At 40.3% G+C, this 19,274-nt stretch overlaps 1 long non-coding RNA gene across 2 annotated transcripts; it reads left to right on the top strand.

The window, feature by feature from the left end:
- Positions 1 to 1,808: 1,808 nt before the first annotated feature.
- LOC115296568 lies at positions 1,809 to 17,574 on the top strand. Of its 2 annotated transcripts, none has more exons than XR_003910930.1 (3): positions 1,809 to 2,135; positions 14,350 to 14,513; positions 17,346 to 17,574. It is a non-coding gene; the product is annotated as an uncharacterized LOC115296568 (long non-coding RNA). The 2 variants fall into 2 exon arrangements; XR_003910931.1 differs by having other exon boundaries at positions 14,350 to 14,742.
- The last annotated feature ends 1,700 nt before the right edge of the window (positions 17,575 to 19,274 follow it).

The following is a 19,274-nucleotide window of genomic DNA, read 5'->3' as shown; positions in this document are numbered from 1 at the left end:
AGAGAGAAAGGGAGACACAGAATCCGAAGCAGGCTCCAGGCTCTGAGCTGTCAGCACAGAGCCCGACGCAGGGCTAGAACTCACAAACCATGAGATGATGACCTGAGCTAAAGTTGTAAGTTGAACCAACTGAGCCACCTAAGCACCCCTCCTTTACAAAGCTTTGGTAGCTAGTATTTAATTTTGTTTTTTTTTCAGCAAGGTTGAGGAAAGGAGATGATTGAGGAAGAGAGTTTCATGGATCCTTTCCATCCAAAGCCAATCCCTAATATAAATCCTCTTTTCCAGAAGCCTATTCCAATCAGGGATAGGCTACTCAGTTCATAAGCAGGAAAAAGGTCACTAGAAACTTTTGCTATGCCTAAGTTTGGGCAAATCCTTTCCCAAGAATATTGCAAAGACGACTCCACAGCATTTCCAGATATTTAGGAGTTCTGTCATTTTCTCAGCTAAGATAAGCCCCTTAGAAAACAGTTAGGGTCCTCTTCATGGGGTTTAGCCAGAATTTTAATTTCTTAGTACTTTTTCAAATCTTTCCTTCTTCAGAACGTTGACTGTTGTGCTTGTCATTTTCGTCAGTGTCCTGTGTCACTTACAAGATTGACGTCTGTTCTTCTCAGACTAGAACAAGCACACTGGATTCCAGGAAACAACTTCCATGCTTTCAAGTTTTCCAGTGTCCGTACCTCCTTATATATCTGTCAGACCTGCCTTCACATAAACACACTGACCTATAGAGGATGTTAGCCATTAGTTGGTGAGAAAAGTCAGCCTTGATGCTCCGATTTGAGACCAGTCATTTGTCCATGTGTCTAGGGATCCAACTAATGAGGAAGGGCCTGGGCCAGGAACCTCACATGTGACTTCTCCTTCATATACTGCTAGCAGCTCTTTCTGGGCTTCAGGGCTTCTTACCTTCCTCTGTCTCTCTACTGACTCCCTCTACTGCTGAGATAGACCATGCCTTCTTAACGTTGCCAGCTTATTTTGAGAGTCCAAGGAAAAAATTATACACAGAGTCAAAAGTGCTGTGGAAATGAAGATTTCATGTTCACCCTTCCATTCATGTTGAGAGTTAATTGTTTATCTTCCTTTGCATTACAGGCCGGTCAGTCCAGATGGGTGGAGCAGAGAAGGAAGGGCTCTGATAGAAGAGAAAAGGTGTCCAGCGAAACAGACTAACCAGTGTTGACTTGTTTCTCCATGTACTATTTAGTTATTTTCTTAATCCCTCTCTTAATCCACTCTTTTTTGGATCTAGGATGTTTTTCTCTGAAAAGAAAGTGAATTGCTAGATTACAAAACTGGGACAATGAGATGGAGAGACTTCTTACCTATGATTTGACTGTGAATTACTTCCTCCTCCCCATGTTTGTCCTTTAAGAGTCAGAACTGCTCTTAGATTTAAGGAACAGAATAGATTAAAGAGCCCAACTTGTTTCTGGGCAGTTCGATTAGGCCCAGAGCCCTCAGATCTATAGTTAAGTACCACCATTTGTGGCCTGTGGCGTTGTGCACGTTGCAAGAACTAAGGCAACAAACACTTCCTGTCCCTAAAGACTAAGCCCGCACATGCTGCGAGGTTCATCAGGGCGGCTTTGTGCATGCTCCTCCCCTACGTACCCAGGGCTACATCAGTGAGCCAGGGTGACGGATGGCTGGATTGTTCTATATTTTATTTTTAATGTTCCTTCTAGGCTCCAGACACACTGGAGACATCCCGACACAGAAGGCTTCGCCCAGGACAATGTGATGCCCTTTACCTAGTAAAAGAGTGAGTCTCATAAAGGTGCTGCCTTCCCCTCAGAACAAACAACGGAAATGCATCAGGAGAGCTCAGCGGCAGACAGAATGCACATCATGAAGCAGGAGCCACCGAGGGATTCCTCAGATGAAAGCCGATTTCAATGAGCATTGTGTTTTGCAGCCTGCTTCCTCTTGCTCTGTAAGAGCTGCAGAAGGAACATCCCACTTGCGTCTGCTGACACAAAAGAATGCTGAGGCTGGGAGATCTTATCAAGCTTTCCTGTGCCACAGTAACAGAGCGCCAGTTGTGTCTCGTAAGAATTGCTCATTGTTCCATGAGGACGACTGGCTCCTTTGGGTGGGATCTGATGGCATGTCGGGGAGCGGAGGTAGGTGGTGCAGGGGGGTGGAGGGGTCAGCCAGTCACATGACCTAGATTACTGGCTGTGGGGAAGTCAGACGGAGGAGCAAGCTTCACCCAGGTCTGCTGAAGAGCTGAATCATTAAAGTCAAACTGATAGACTCTACACGTGTTGTTACTCACTAGTATCTTCAACAGTGCAAGTTAAGAACTAAAAAGAGAAATGATGGTCAGGGTTCCCCTGTTGGTATAAGCTGTTGCTTCTATTTAACTCAGCCTAAAGCTGTTTGTTTCTGGCACGATTGAAGAGAATAAAGGAGAATGGTATCGACTTAAAACCAAACATTGCTGGACAACTTAGATGCTGAGTAAACGTTTTAGTGTTTATGACACGAACCTCAAAAATACATACTTGTTTTTGAGGCTGAACTTCAGGTTTAAAATAATCACATTTATATTTAAGAGTATTGGGGTGCCTGGGACACTCAGTTAAGTGTCCGACTCCGGCTCAGGTCATGATCTTACGGTTCATGGGTTCGAGCCCCACGTCGGGCTCTGTGCTGAATGCTTGCTCAGAGTTTGGAGGCTGCTTTGGATTCTGTGTCTCCTTCTCTCTCTGCCCCTCCCCTGCTCATATTCTGTCTTACTCTGTCCCTCAAAAATAAACAAATGTAAGAAATTTATTTTATATTTAAGAGTATAAATTAATAAATTGGATTAACTAAATGTAGTGATTCCAGATAATATTTCCTTTGCTTAGAAAGTTCATGACTTCCCAGCTTGGGCCTTTCCTAATAAAGAAGATCGATGGTTCCCTGCCTAGCTATAAGGAGAGTAGAATTAAGCTTTGTTCTCTTTCCTCTTCCTCTTTCTAAAGGTTTGTTACAGTAATTAGTACATACAAAAATATAACAAGCAGTAAGACACGCCAAGGAAAAAGTGTGACCACAAGTTTCGTAAAACGTGAATGCTTGAGATGGGCATTGATAATTTTTCCCTTCTGTATCTTCATGGAGTACTTTCTGAAATGGCCTTTGCCATAAATGTATTCATTTTCAGTTACTTCAACAACAAAAACAACAAAATAATTATTCTCCTCCTATCCTATACAAGATTCCGAGGGTCAAAGTATTACCAAAATACCATCTTTATTTGTAAGAGATTGGTTATTCAAATTATCAAACGCTGTAATTAATTATGAACAAATTTGTTTTCTCTTAGTGAACTGTGAGCATTTTGAGGACCAGAGCCAGGTCATATTCATCGTCTTGGCTCCATTGCGAAGCACAATGTCTTGTACATATTGGTGTTCACTAGATATTTGTTGGATGGAAAGGTCATGGATGGATGGATGGGCAGGGGATAGGTGGATGGCTGGCTATGCTATAGTGCCTACAGTCACAAGTGGGGATTCGCTTCAGGTTGCTTACATGATTCTCGTCATGACGATTGATACCTGTTAATCCTCCAGGACTTTATTATCCCACTCCTACATGCATAGGATAAAGAGATGTTTCAAGACCCCATAGTCCAGCTCTGCCAGTTTCCAGCTGAGGATATGAGCCTTAGAGAAAGAATCTAATTTATTCACTGTCCCATGCTAATAACTAAGTTCCAGATCTGGGTTAAAATTCAGATCTCTTGCTTTTCAGTCAAATGCCTGCTACTTTATGTTGCCTTCCATGACTCATATTTGGAGGCTTTAAAGGACCCTGTGGAGCAATCTGTCACTCTTGGCTTATCTGTAAGAGAAAGTGGGGGTAGAGAAAAAGTAGGTGAAAGGAGCCTAAGGGCTGCTGAATTCATATGTTGATGGTACTGAAGAAAGGTAAGAACAAGAATGACTCATCTTTATTCAGGCTGATGTCATTCAATGTTTTTCTCAGAAGATGCCACACTCAAAATTCAGTGAGCATTCTATTCCCTCCCAAGTATCCTAGATAACCTTTGGATATGGTGCAGTCCAGCCCTATTCCACTGGCCAAAATTTCTGTTTGACGCAGAGTCCAGCCTTTCAAAGACCTTTCTAGAGAAACTCTTGCTATCCACCAAAAGGTGAGGCTGGAGTCATCACACTCTCTCTAGATCCTCCCACTATCAGGACAGGTTCCCAGCATATTATCTCTGATTGCCTGGATTTCTGTTTCTCTGAATTATGCCCAGTCACACTGCATCTAAATGCTCGTGATTGACCTGTACTTAAAATCCTGTCATTAAAGGTTTAACCTTTTAGATCAAACTATTATAGAATGAGCACATAATAGCACAGCTGAATCTTGAAGGAGTTATGCTGTGCAAAATATGCCAGACAAAAAGAGAACATACTGTCTAACTCTATTTATATAAAACTCTAGAAAATCAAACTCCTCTTGATTGAGAGAAAGCACATCAGGGGTTACCTGGGGAAGTGAGCAAGGAGAAGCAGAGAAGGGAAGTTGGAAAGAGAAAGAAGTAAATTTTGAGAATGATGAATATTTTACTTTCTTGAGTATAATGATGGTTTCATAGGTGTATGTATATGTTACTACTTATCAAAATATGCAACTTAAATGTGTGCTGTTTATTTTATGTCAATCATATCTGAATAAAACTGCTTTTTAAAAAATGCAACTTTTTAAAATTCAACTAAAATACTGTACTGGTCAGGGTTCAAAGAAGCAGAAACACTAGGATGTGTGTGTGTGTGTGTGTGTGTGTGTGTGTGCACGTGCATGCGTGTGTTAGTGCATGCACATGTGTGCATCTGTACCTGATACATCTATCCCAAGCCCAACCAGAAACACATTAACTTTTCCTCAGAAGAGGATCCAAAGTTTTTTTTTGACTTGAGGTGATGTTCATTTCTAGTGTGATTCCAGCTGGTTCACACTTTTCCTTTGCTATCCTATAATTTATATACTGAGATATTAAGTACTATTAACCCATGTTAGATAATAAGGGGATAAGAAAGGACAAACACAAAAATAACTAGTTAAATATATATATAGGCATAAATAGTCATATTATGATATATATTCATATACATAGTCATATCATAATAAAGAAGAAATACTCATAACTATTATAGTACTCATACCTGCAACTGGTCATATGGTCATAGATGGTATTTAGAGATGCTTCCTCCCACCACCCATTCCATATTCCCTTTGTCTTCAGTGGAGACTTCTGCTAGTTATGGATCCTTGCCTGGTGGGGTGAACCAATTCTTCATTCCTGAAGGGTCTGGGCCATTAGCACTCCTGCTAATTGAGTTGATTTAGCTTAATGCAGGATATCGGGATACTGAGAGACAACCTAGGAGATTTTAAAATTGGAGAGATGCTGCCCCTTACCTCTGTGCAGAAGCAGGTCACATTCAATCACCCCCTTTTTTGTCTGTTGATCCAGTGGCACAAGTCAAAGTGTCCAGCATCCAGGTGCACACCAGTTCAACAGACTCATTGTTGGGTCCTTCTTTGGAGCTAAGACTTCGAGACCAGCAGAGCCAAATATCATAAGGATGGGAAGCAAAAATTTGGTGGATCACTAGGGATAACAGTGAGAGGAGCTTTTCCTAAATCACCTTTTCTCCTGGCAATGGGAGAAACAGATATATATATATATATATATTAGATGATGACTTAGAACATACTTTACTTCCTGGACAACTGACCGTAAGTGAGTCTTCAAAAGGCCATTCTACCAGTATGTCAGCAGCTTCTTCTGAGTGATGGGGGGCATGGTGAGACCAATAAACTGCATGCCTTCCTTGCACACAGAAAAATATAGCCTTCCTTTCTATACTTCATTTGTTGTGAACTAAGTTACTTTAGGCAGAAGCATTATGCACAAAAAAAGCATATCTGTGTCCAGAGTCAGTGTCTATTTCAGTAAGAACAAAGTATGTCCTTTCCATGAGGGAAGTGATCTGATATAGTCCAATCAATCTGCCAATCGGTGGCTAGCTGGTAGCTGGGATTGGTGCCATGTCAGCACCACTCAGTGTGGATTTCTGCACTTAGCAGACTGAGTACTGTGTGGTGGCCATAGCCAGATGGGCCTTGGTAAACAGAAGTGTATGTTGCTGAGCCTATATGTAGCTTCCATCTTTGCCACCAAGGCCACTTTGTTTATGTACCAATTGGGCAATGACAGGGGTTGCTGAAAATATTCACAGAATGACTCATCCTACCCACCTGATTATTAAATATTCCTCTGTTGAGTTTACCCTTTGGTGAGCATTCACACAGAACACAAATATCATCACCGGCTATGTGCATTTGGAGAGGTCTATCATTCTATCTTTCCTATAGATTTCTTTGTCACCAGTTTTTCAATCACGGCCTGTGAATTAGTATAAACTTGTACTTCTGAGCAGGTATCTGCCCAAGCAAAATGGACAATCAGGTGCCTGCTCAACGTTCTGTATACCAGGAGTGTTTTCCTTCACCACTGTCCTTCAGGGCCATCCCAAAGTGGGACTGTCATGCACACCTGAACCTTTACTTTTTAGCTGTCCACTTTTAAGTGGCATCTGTCTATTGTGCAAATTCATGTGCATAGTGGACCTTTGTTTTTTCTTCCTCCATCACCCAGTCACAGGGAGCTCCTCAAGAGGTTAGAGGTTCAGGTTAAGAGAGAGAAGACAATTAGGAGTAGGGGGCCACCAATAGATGGGCCACTTATTCACACAGCAGACTTATGCCTTCAGGTTCTGCTCAAACCTGATTTCATATATATCTTTCCCATCTGGGAATGAAGTACTTCCATGCATGCTCAACTTTATGGCCCAGGGGGTCGGACAGTACCTACTCACACCCATGTTCACTTGGTGACCCATAGCTAAACATGAAATTTTTATCAAAAGCCAGTAGCAAAACAAAAGCTATTTCATAAAGGAAGAATAGTTGTCCACAGAGGATGGTAGGGCTTTATTCCAAAATCTTCAGGATCTATTCTGTGATCCACCCATTGGTGTCTGAAAAAGACTCTAAACATCATTCTTATCCATCACTGATATTACAAGAACCATTGAATCTTCAGGATTGTATGGTCCAAGTGGCAGAGCTATTTGCACAGCAGTCTGGACTTTTTGTAGAGCTTTCTCTTGTTCTGGGCTCCACTCACAATTGATAATTTTCAGGTCACTCAGTTAATAGGTCAGAAGAGGTGCCTCAACATACCTTAGGCCGGACCCCTAGACATTTCACTGAAGTTGCAGACCCCTGATTTGTATGGGATTTATTTCCTATCCCCAGGCATGCAAATGTTTCTCATCATTGTGTCTGGAGCTGTTGCTACTGCCTGGGTGCAGGAATCTGAGAAGCTGAACGAGGTTCCAGTGGAAGATAGAACATTGCAAGCTAGGTCACTGTTGTATCCCAGTGGGGGGAGACAAGGCACGGGCTGGGTGAGCTAAGACATGGCTGCTGCTTCATGTCCACTCTCCATGTCTTCCACAAGAACCTTTCATAGAGCCTGCCTTAGCCAGGAATTCTGGGAAATGTAGTTCATCCTAGCCATGCTGACACATTACAAAGCCACCACAAATGCAATTTATAATAGATTGTTATAGTGGATCATGATGGGGTAGAGAATCCAATCTAAAAAAAAAAAAAGGATCCTGGCATGATCTTCTTTCCCGAAGAATTCATCTAACAAAATGATTCCTTTTACCTACAAGGCCCTGATTTCATGAACTATCTGTGTGTTCTGGCCCCAGGGAGATTATTAAAAGAGAGCAGTTTTCAGAAACACTGGTTATTTTTTAATAGATACATGCTTAACAGTGTGAAAACACACTCACAGTGTGAATGTATTTATCAATGACTTTTCCGGAGAGACTTAAGTTTGTTTAGGCTTGAGCCTTTTTTTTTTTTTTTAATGTTTCATCTTCAAAGATTTAGAATTTGCTTTTAAATTAAAGAGTGTGTTGTAGGCCAAGGCAGTTGTAATATGCTTTTGCATTTTAATGAAAAGAAAGTCTCAGAATTTGCTCTCGAGGCTGCCTGGGATGCTGCTCATCGTGGTGCTGGTGAAGGATCACTGTGGTTTCAGAATGGACTGTTCCCGGAAAAGGAGAAAATTGACTGCCCCAATCTGTAAAAGTGTTCTTGTGCAGACAGCACTTTCTCTTTTGTTTCTGAAGTCTATAGTCTAAGAGAGAGATGACATCAACTTCTGTCTCGCACCATACGAATCTATGATTTTCTCTTAGAAAATGGTGAGATGACTACTCTGCTCAAGTGAAGAGTGCAGAGGGGTGCACGTGGGGGACATGACAGAGACTTAGGGGACAGACTTCGCAGCAGAGAACAGCTAAAGGAGAAGACAGTACCGTACCGATGAGACAAAGGGGAAGACGGTTTTCAAATCGCCCTTACTCATCTCAAGATAATTTATGAGTTCTTGGTAAAGATATTCATTCCCCCAACAGTGCTGGGGTTTCTAAAAATTTCCCTCACACAGTAACTCTCAGCTCCTGTCTCAGACACAGGAATAGGGAAGGGCCAAAAGTGGGAACGATATTTAAGTGCACAAACAATGTCACCATTGTGGTGACAAAACGGGTCATCCCGGCTAATCTGCTGAATTGAAGGATTTTTTTTAAAAAGGGTATGCGGTGTCTTTGATAGTACTGGCTGAATAGTTGTTTAACAAATACAATTGGATGTTTGAATAAGTAAGAAAAGAGTCACATTTGCTCTTTGTATAGACATTTGGCAAATATTTGGTTCTATCCCAAAAGAATTCAGATTTTTTTACCCCACCATGTTGGTCCTTGATGCTTTAAAATCTCAAATAAAGTTGATTCTTACAATTAAAGCTTGTTAGGATCTCAATGGACAGAAACTCTGAACAATAGAACAAAGGAAAGAGGGAGGAACACAGTACAGAGTGGAAAGAATTATGGAAATTTTCCACCCGTGGACTGGACACACCCTTGCGCAAACAAAGCTTTTGGGCAAAGGCTGTAGTTTATAGAAATGTGATAAAACACTTGATAAGCTCTAAGAGGCCTAAGAAAATAATCAATACATTCTTCTTTTTTTTTTAATCCTCCAAAATTCAGTACCATGTGCTAAACAGTTGAAGGGGAAAAATGTTTTGTCATATTTGTTTCCAAATGTCTATTCCCTTTCTGAAGCCCCAGAAGTCGGAGTTACTGTCAAAAGCATGAGGCTGCACGTCAGCAGTTCGGATCCTACATCAGCCCCTGTCTTAACGGCATCAGTGCCTTTGGCCACCAGTAACTGGCCGGCTATGACAGGAGGCGCCGGGCTGGTTGTTGCAAGAGAGCTGTCAGGAGCATGTCTCTCTCTCTCTCTCTCTCTCTCTCTCTCTCTCTCTCTCTCTCTCTCTCTTTCTTGGCTGATGCTGGTTCTCCAGCTCTGTGTCACTCAGGACAAGGGAGAGGTGGAAGATGCAGGCAGTCTCCTAGGACTTTGTCATGGGGAGCCAAATGTCAGAGGTCCCCAGAGAGCACTTGGCAGAAGTAAATACCCTACTTCCTTCCCCCCACCCCTGCCTCTTTGAGCCACTTTATCAAAGAAAAAAGCTGTAGATTTTTATGTTTATGAGACTAAAATAAAATTGCTTAAGCTCTGTTGCTTAATATCAAGCACTCTGATAATCTCAAAGGGGCTTTATACATCCCGCTATGGGTAAGCTGCATTTTTGTTAGAAATGGTGTAACCCAGAGGTACCTGGGTGGGTCAGTCAGTTGAGCATCTGACTTCAGCTCAGGTCATGGCCTTGTGGGTTCATGGGTTTGAGCCCTGAGTTGGGCTCTGTGCTGACAGCTCAGAGCCTGGAGCCTGCTTCAGATTCTGTCTCTCTCTTTCTCTGGAGCCTCTCCCCTTCACTCTCTTTCTCTCCTTCAAAAATAAATAAACATTTAACAAAATTTTTTTAAAAGTTAAAAAAACTTTTTTAGAAAGAATGGTGTAATCCATGTCTTCCATTTCCTTTTGTATTTGACTTTGGACTGCCAGGCCCAGGAGCAGTCTACTTATGGTCAAATGTTATGTTCCTTTGGTGCTTTACAGCTTTCAAAGAGCTTTTACACGAAAATGATCTCATCAGGTCTTCAGATAACACCGATGAGATGTGGGTAGGGTGGATGGAGATTCTATTACCATTCCTCCCAGGAGGAGACAAGAGTAAACAAGTTATGTAATGTGGCCAAGGTCACTCTGCACTTCCGTGGTGGACCTAGATTCCAACAGAGACATGTCTTTTTTCTTTTTTTCAATCATTTTATCACACCAAGACAGCCCGGAAGGAAAGGTGTGTGCATCGCCCTCATTCAACAATCGGGTTATATACCTGCAAATTTACAACCAGAGTGTGGGGGAGTCTCAGGAGCTATGTTAACAGGTGACAACTGTTTCCATAGTTCCATACTCTTCTCCCTACCGCCATTACCATTTTCTTCCCTGGCCAGTATCCTTTGTTTCACATTCATAAAAGCAGAAACATCTTCTATCCCTTCTGGTTCTTTTCTTGCTCCCTCTTTTCCTCTCCCTTTATCATTCTCCTTTTTCTTTCCCCATTTCTCTCTCTCTCTCCTTCTTTTTTTGTATGCTTTTTCTTTGGTTTTGGTCATATATTGGGTACAGGAAGTACCACTGGGTACTTCCGGGTATAAGAGAATTAGATTTGTGATTTTACAATTTCATATAGCCTCTATAGATCTCTGTTGTTTTATTTGTTAAACGGTGTTTCCTAAAATAATGGTATTTCTACAGCAGTGGAGGTAAAAAAGGGGGGGGGGGATGTTATTTTTATGCTAATTTAAAAAAGTATATGGTGGGGCATCTGAATGGCTCAGTCTGTTAAGCCTCTGACATCGGCTCAGGTCATGATCTCATGGTCCAGGAGTTCAAGCCTGGTGTCGGGTTCTGGGCTGACAGCTCAGAGCCTGGATCCTGCATCAGATTCTGTGTTTCCTTCTCTCTCTCTGCCCCTCCTCATTCACGCTCTGTCTCTCTCAAAAATAAATAAACATAAATATATATTTATATATAATATACATATATAATTTTAAAAATATAAAAAACTACATGGTTAAAAATGTTTTCGAGGGCTACCTAATTTGTAAGTTTTCTTGTTTTAAAGTTACAGATGAAGTGATCAAACCACGGATCTTTGGTCTACAAGTTAAATATGTAGTGATTTTATTCTACAGTGATTTCCATTAGCCTCATCAATAAGCAAGCCATTTTTCATTTGAACTACGAGACACATTCCTCAAGATTTAGGAAAGAGAGAAGGCAGAGTTTTAGCAAGATGATCTTATTTTCACCACTACTGATACCTGATAATTTCTCACATTGATGGCATTATTTTATCTAACAGTCAACACAAAAGCAACAAAGAAAGGAGAGTGGAAATGATCATTCTAGCCCTCGATGTTTCTGGTGTTCATTGTCCAGCTTAGCCAGAGGAGGAGCTGGGGGTGTTGAAGTACTGACTAACATGAGCTGCATTTCGATCCTGTCTACAGAGGTTTTTCCTGGGAGGGAGCCTTTATTTAGCGTTAAGCCCATGGTTCTGTAGACTTGTATGCTCCGAACACAGCTGCGTAATTAGTAATCATCATTAATCATTTCTCCTTCTGTCCTTCTATCACCAACAAAATTACAGCAACCTATATTTTTAGTAAACTTTAATTGCAAGTTTAATTTGATAGTTATTTATCACTTTAAGAAGCGGTTTGCTGAACTGATTACACAAATCTAAAATGGTATTTCTGACGATAGAAATAAAGCTTCTCATCAAGAATAAATAAGATTTTCCAAAGAAGAGTATTTTCCTCTTGGGGGAAAAAAAAGGAATTAAAAAAAGGGGACCAAAAAAAATACCCTAGAAAATCAGGCTCCTAGGCGTCTTCTATCTTTAATGTGAAAATGAGTATTCATGTGGGATGGCTTTAGATTACCTATTGGAAAACGCATATCAAGTAACAGATGTATAATTTATGGAACTGATTGCTTTAAGCAGAAAAGCTTAAAAATGAGGTTTTGCAACTCAGGTTGTTCTCATGAGGCAAACACATGCTAATTATTCAGAATGGAAACCTACCCATGAAATGGAAAAAGGAAAAGAAACGTAAAGAAATGTTTGAAAAGTAAAATGTTCTGCCTCTCTCAGAAATATCTTCTTATCTCTTTCTGTAGGAGGAGATCAGATGGTTGTTTGAAAATCCCATTAGAGGGGTGCCTGCGTGGCTTCGTTGGTTATGTGACTCTTGATTTTGGCTCAGGTCATGATCTCACAGTTTATGAGTTTGAGCCCCACACTGGGGCTCCAGGGCAATAGCACGGGGCCTGCTTGGGATTCTCATTCACTCTCTCTCCCCCTCCTTTGCTTGTGCTCTCTCCCTCTCCCAAAATAAATAAATAAACTTTAAAAAATTTACTGGCAATGTTCTATTATTACTGATGTTTATGGTGGGTGCCTGAGTGTTTTACTGTTATTCTTTATACTGAGTATAAATGTTATCACATACTCTTGTAAACGTAGGATTTAAGAATTTGATTTTTTTTCTCAAGGAGATGAGTAAGTTTTTATCATTTCAATTTCATATTTTGAGATTCTAACATTCCTATCTCCTGAAGGTAACCTCTGCCCAGAGATAACTTTGAGGAAACGCAAGATGCTGAGTTTCCAGACTCAAAGACCATGTTGCCATAGAGACAAAACCAAAAAAAAATAGCATGAAAACCCAGAAAAAAGAATCCCTGATTGAACGATTTTTAAAAGTTCTCGTCCACATGTATTGCCTGTCTGACACTCAAGGCCTTTTACCAGTTGAGTTCAGTCTTTCTAAGAATATTTCTTAGAACTTCCCTGTGGGCCTCTTTCCTTGTTAAATATGATTCCCTGGGCAAGCCTACACTTTCCACCTTTGTGCCTTTGATGATCTCATTCCAGTTACCTGCCTTTTCCACCCTCTTGATGACTGACCAGGGTAGTTTGACCTCTCCTGGGAAATCACCGTGATAACCTCATAACCTCAATCTGAAGTGTTCTGGCCTCCTCCCGAACTCTTTAACAGCTGCCTGTTTAATTCTTTTAGCAGTTAACCTTGTGGACTTTCTAACATCTGCATTTTCATCAACCAGATTCCTTTTCCTTCTAAGTGCAGGGCTGGGCTGTATTTCCAACCCTCCCCTACAGGTAGCCGCAGACCATGAGATCCTGTTCTGTTCAAAGAAATGCAGACACCAGGAGCATATACCTTCTCTGGCCTGGCAGTAACACCTCCCCCCAGATCCTCCACAGCTACCTTCTTTTCTTCCTAGTGATTGCGTACAGGAGTCCCAGGGAAGCACTTTTAGAGCTCCAGGGGACTGCAGCTCATATTAGGAGTCAGCACATTTTTCTGTAAACGGTCAGATAAATATCTTAACGCTTCTCAGGAACATAAGGTCTCTATTGCTGCCGTTGCTTCTACAACCCTTTAAAAATGGAAAAACCTTGCTTAGCTTCCAAAATTGGAAGCTACAGTCCACAGGTCAAATCCAGCCCAATTCTGGAAGCTAAGCAAGGTTTTTCCATTTTTAAAGGGTTGTAGAAGCAATGGCAGCAATAGACGGTAGACTATAGTTTTCCATCCCCTCCTCAAGGTGGAGAGATCTTGAATTTCAGAATGTTTATGTAAAGCAATCTTCTTCCCCCTGCCCCCTGTCCGCCAGTCTCTGCAACTGACTCACTTGGATTGTAATGGGAATATTCGTTACTTTGTTTAGCTTTCTCTGCACTATAGCTATGGGATCGTCTGAGGTCAAATGCCGTAAACAGATAATAACCACTTGGTAAATTTGAACCAAGTAGAGTTCCAAATTCAAGAAGCTGGGACCCATTCACTCCAGTCAGTCTTCATCACCACAATGTTGCTCACACTGGAAATATCTTATTTGTTACTCCACTTGGTGTAGTTCTTATAAAAAACCATCATGACCAAACCAATCTATCTAGGTCAGAGCAGCCTGCTTTAAAATCACAGCCTTGAAATCCACCAGAAGAAATTGCCCAGGGGGAGGGCGAATCAAGAGGAGAATCTGGAAGAGTAAACCAAGAAAAAAGAAGGTGTGTGTGTCACCACATAAATTGTATCTGCAACACATATGGAAACTTCAGGTATATGTGACTCATAGTATTAATGTTATCCTAGGACTTATATCTTCCCTTCTTCTCTTCTCCACTTTTCTAAAACAACCCAAATCTGACTATTTTTTTTCTCTATCTATTCTCAGCTCGTACTGATGCATAGAACTCACTAGAATCGACATGCTGAGGCAGAGTGGTGCAAGGAAAGGTTCAAGAAGAACATGCCTCACTGCAGCCTAGTTCCCTTAAAAAGCTTGCCAAGAAGGTGTGGTCTTCATGTGAGAAAGCACTGCTTCACCTCTATCCACAGGTCATTCCCCCTAACGCAGCATATTGTGTTTGTTTTGTTTGACACTGAGTAAATAGCTATTTCCTTTTCTTTGCTACAGTTGTCTTAGAAAATGGTCCTCTATGTTTTGGACTCCCCTCTTCCTATCTCTGGAAGTACATTCATACCCATATCCTTTCAAGGGAATACTTTGGGATAGATCATAATTCTCAGCAACCACAAACAATGGACTCGAATAGCTTACTTACAGGTGAGCTTTGACTCTACCAGTCTCTGTTAATTATCTGGCCAGCTAGTATTAATATAATATTCATAACTCATTTAACTCATTTCACTCAGACCTCTGAAAATCGTCACTGTGGGACTTTAAGAAGCAACAGAAAACCCAACTGAATACAAACTGGTTTCCTTTCTGGCTGTCCTAGTAGATCATAGTGAGTAGCTGCAGACTTTACAGTGCCTGTCCCCCGAGCCAGGACACGGGATGCCTCATGCTGGGGTCTAAGGCTTCTAGAAACCACAGGTGAAGGTGGTGGAGGGTAGGGAGAGAGTGAGGAGTAGCTTTCACTCTCTCATAAATGAATGACTGTTTGTCTAATTTGTTTAGGTTAGTCTAGAATGACCCAAAGGGATAGAGTAGACTTGACTTTGTGTTCAATCTCCTAAACTCTTTTTTCTCATGCAATTATTTGAAATATAACTTAATAAAAAAGAGCGTCCTATAAGTTTCTTGAAATGTTTATTTTGTAAGAGAGCTTTTCCTAATTTGAATAAGTTTTAAGGTTTGTATCATATATTCCCCCCACTCCAAAAAATGATGAAAAGATGAGCAGTTTTAAATTCTGAATATCTTAAGAGATCCTTTGACCCTTGTTAAATTTTGTTTGAGGAAATTCATAGAAAGTTATTGTGAAGTAACTATGTTCTTAGAAAGCATATTAGAGACTCAATTGGGTCAGTTCTGAGCTTATTCTGGGAGCTGGATGCATTTGTTCTCTCTCTGAATCACAGACTCTGACGTGTGATTTTACAAGTTCTTGGTCTTTTTCTAAAAACTGACAGGCATATGGAAAAGTTAATAATTCAGTGAGGAAAATATGCTTATGTCTGCAAACAACAGAGGTGAAAAAAAGGTGCCCTATTTTTAATGTGGATCTCCTCCTTAGGAGTATTAAAAATGCAAACCAAAAACCGACAGAGAAAAGGTACAAACGTTATTGGCCCCTAAATCTTTTCTGCAGTTTTTCATTGTCATACAACGTTTTCATTTTCCTTGACATGAAATTAGAGCCCTGCTTCCAATCAGTCAACCCTATCCTACAGAACCTCGAACATTTAAAAAGGGAAGAGGGGTTTTTAGAAAAATAAGGCTTTGGTGAAATATAGTCATATTTCATGAAAATAGCGATGACCACATTACTTCTGTCTAATTTAAAGATAAATTTGAGAATGCTTGTCTAATAAATGATATTAGTGTCTTTTATGAATGAGTGTATGAAAATCATATCCGGTATCTTTCAAGGACATATCAGTGGGACTTACCTAGCTTTAATACGCTCCCTATTTTTAAATAACTCTTTGCAATGATATTCAGTTTTATTTGGAAAGTAGCTCTCAAACTATAAAAATAGCTTCATAGCCCATAACAGAAATATTTCATCTTCAAACTAAAGAGGAATAGATTTTCTTTTAGAGTATGAAAACTTCCATTCTAAGGGTTGCTCTTCCATCTGTCCATAACTGGACAGGAAACTACCTACAAGAAGCCCAACCTTAGGTAGATAATTTTTGAAGTATTACATAGATTCACTGAGAAAACCATTTGTGCTGACAGGCTGTGCTGTGAACAATGGGACAGGAACAGGTCCTGGGGGCATGGATTTCCTTTGCCTGGAATCCTTTTTCCTCCATCTTTTCATGGCTGTCACCTTCTTGCGGGGGGCTCAGCTGAAAGTCACCTTTGAATAACCTTTGTGATCCCTCATCCTAAGTAGGTGCCCTTTTATATAATTGTCTATGTAGCACTTACCACTAACTGATAGTCTTGGGTTTTGTTTGTTTAATGTCAATCTCCTTGCACTTGAAGAGCATGGACTTTGTTTCATCCCAGCATCTAAAGTACCTGCTAAAGCGGGTGTTGTGGGTTAAATTGTATCCCTGTCCCAAAGATAGGTTGACATCCTAACCCCAACATCTCAGAATGACGTTATATGAAATAAAATTTTCTTTGGATACATGCAATTAGTTAAGTTGAGGTCATAGGGTGTAGTGTGGACCCTTAGTTCCAAGGGACTACTGTCCTGTAAGAAGAACGAGACAAACACACAGAAAACATAGTATGAAGACACAGACACATGGAGACAATGGTTATGTAAAGACAAAGGTAGAGATTAGAGTCTTGCTGCTACAAGTTAAGGAATGCTTGGAGAATTCCAGCCAGAAGCTGGAAGAGGCAAGGAAGGACCCTCCACTAGCAGATCATGGTCTTGCCAACACCTTAATTCTCCTTTCAGATGCTGGGGGTTGACTTTCCATTTTTTTTAACCAGTGCCAATACATGCCTTAAAAATAAAACTAACAAAAGGAATTTTTGCAATAAAAGCCATTTGTAGAGCAAATGGGCTAAACCATACAATTCTATTGCAGTTATGTACTTTGGCTTGGAATAATAATATTGTTAATATTTCATCAGAAATACATTTAAGAGAAGACAGGTTTACAATTTTGTGCTCATGCTACTATAAATTAGCAAGTTTCAGCTAGCATCATTTAGTAATATAAAAATGCATTATATGTATGTATACAATATATGCAAATATAATATATATTTGTTGTTTTTTCTTTTTCTTGCAGCAATGGGAACACACCTTTGGAGGCACTTGATGGAATCATAGCTAAACTAAAGCCAGTCCCATTTTTTTAAGAAGAAATTTTCATGGTACTTCTAGATAGGCAGATTTAAAAAACAGGACAAATCAGTGTGAAAAGGATGAAAAAAGTACTCTGAATTATTAATTCATGACCAAAATGGGTAATAGCTCAGAAACACAAATTCAAAATGTATTCATTATTAAAATTGATTTTTAGGGATTGCTTTTTAAAAAATTTGTAATCATTTAAAAACCAATCACGTGTGTGTGTGCGTGTGTGTGTATGTGTGTGTGTGTGTGTGTGTGTGTGTGTGTGTGTGTGTTTATGAAACCATTAGCATTTGGGAACCAAAAAAATTATATTATGAGTTGTTCCGTGAAGCTACAATAGCCTTACTGTTTATACTGGATATGTCTTTATAACTCCATGGTAGGCATCTTTTTGGATCCTAGAAGAGCACTTTCTTTTGCAGGCATATTGTCTTATTGCAGCTTTCTCTTGGTCTCATCTGGACACAATACATAGAATTAAGCACAAAGAAGCATATGGATGTATTGAAAGCAAAGAGCAAACTTCGCGTGGAGGCATGTGCAGGGTCTGAGAGCGTTTCCTGTCTCACAGGAAACATGTACATCATGACTTCTCATCTATACTATCTAGCTCGGTGTCTCCTAACTTCCTGGAATAAAACCAAACTAAGCAAAAGAATAAAAATAACAGTTTTTCTGTGTTTTGGAATTCAAAACTCTTATTACTGGAATCCTAAATCTTTCAACTCTACTGGCTATTGCAGTTTCCAATATTAACATTGTTTTTTTTTTTATGGCTCTTAAAAAACAGTAATGCTTCTAAGTACATCTCATATATTACAACTTATCTTAAACTTTATATAATGAAACTCTGCTGATCTATGTCAAGAGGAAAATATTGACTTGTTATTCAAATTGGCTTTTGTTTTTACTTCTGTAAATGGCTTCCACAAAACGTATTTTCCCTTAAATATTAATTGCGTTTTAGATGTAGGCAAATGTAGGGAAATAAGTGCTATGAAAACAATCTTTAGTTTATCCTGTGAGCTTACCATTCCTGCCCTCTAGCTGTTGGCCCAATGTTTTCCACATTTGATACCCGAGTTTCAACTTGACGTTTATAAGAAACCATCCCATACAGAGATAGGATTCTATTTTATCAGCACCATCACCACCGACAACATGATCATTGTCATTTTCAATTTGTAGAAAATCCAGTGTTATCTGACAAGCTGGGAAGATGTAAAAAGTGCACTAATTGTTTTAATGAGAATCACCTGTTCCGTAGCAGAGACGTTTTGGGGACTCATGTCAGGTCCGGGGAGAACTTCTGTATCAGATGCTTCCACACTGCATAGATTAATAAAAGGGTACAGATACAGGTCTGAAGGAATGAACAAAAACCTGTGCTTTTCAAACCAAGACAAGGGTGCCGGTTCCAGGGTGTCTATGTGGAATGTGTAGTCACAAGGGAGGTGTGTCTGGAGTGAGGAGACAAGCAGCTGCTGTGGCATGGGGGGAGGTGACGTAGGTGAATGTGAAATGGGGAGAGGGTCAGCTAGTAAATCTTTTAGTATCTATGTTCAGAATATCAAACCAAACTCAGATTATGGAAACAAATGTAAAATTATCATAAAATTTAAGGTAAAAACATTTTAAAGTCACTTTCTGGGGTGCCTGGGTGACTTAGTTGGTTAAGCAACTGACTTTGGCTCAGGTCATGATCTCACAGTTTGTGAGTTCAAGCCCTGCCTCAGGTTCTGTGCTGACAGCTCGGAGCCTGGAGCCTGCTTCGGATTCTGTGTCTCCCTCTCTTTCTACCCCTCCCCTGCTCACCCTCTGTCTTTCTCTGTCTCTCAAATAAACATTAAAAAAATAAAGT

Source organism: Suricata suricatta, chromosome 7 (genome assembly GCF_006229205.1).
Source record: "Suricata suricatta isolate VVHF042 chromosome 7, meerkat_22Aug2017_6uvM2_HiC, whole genome shotgun sequence".
Lineage (NCBI taxonomy): Eukaryota > Metazoa > Chordata > Mammalia > Carnivora > Herpestidae > Suricata > Suricata suricatta.
This window is presented reverse-complemented; position numbering and strand designations above follow the sequence as displayed.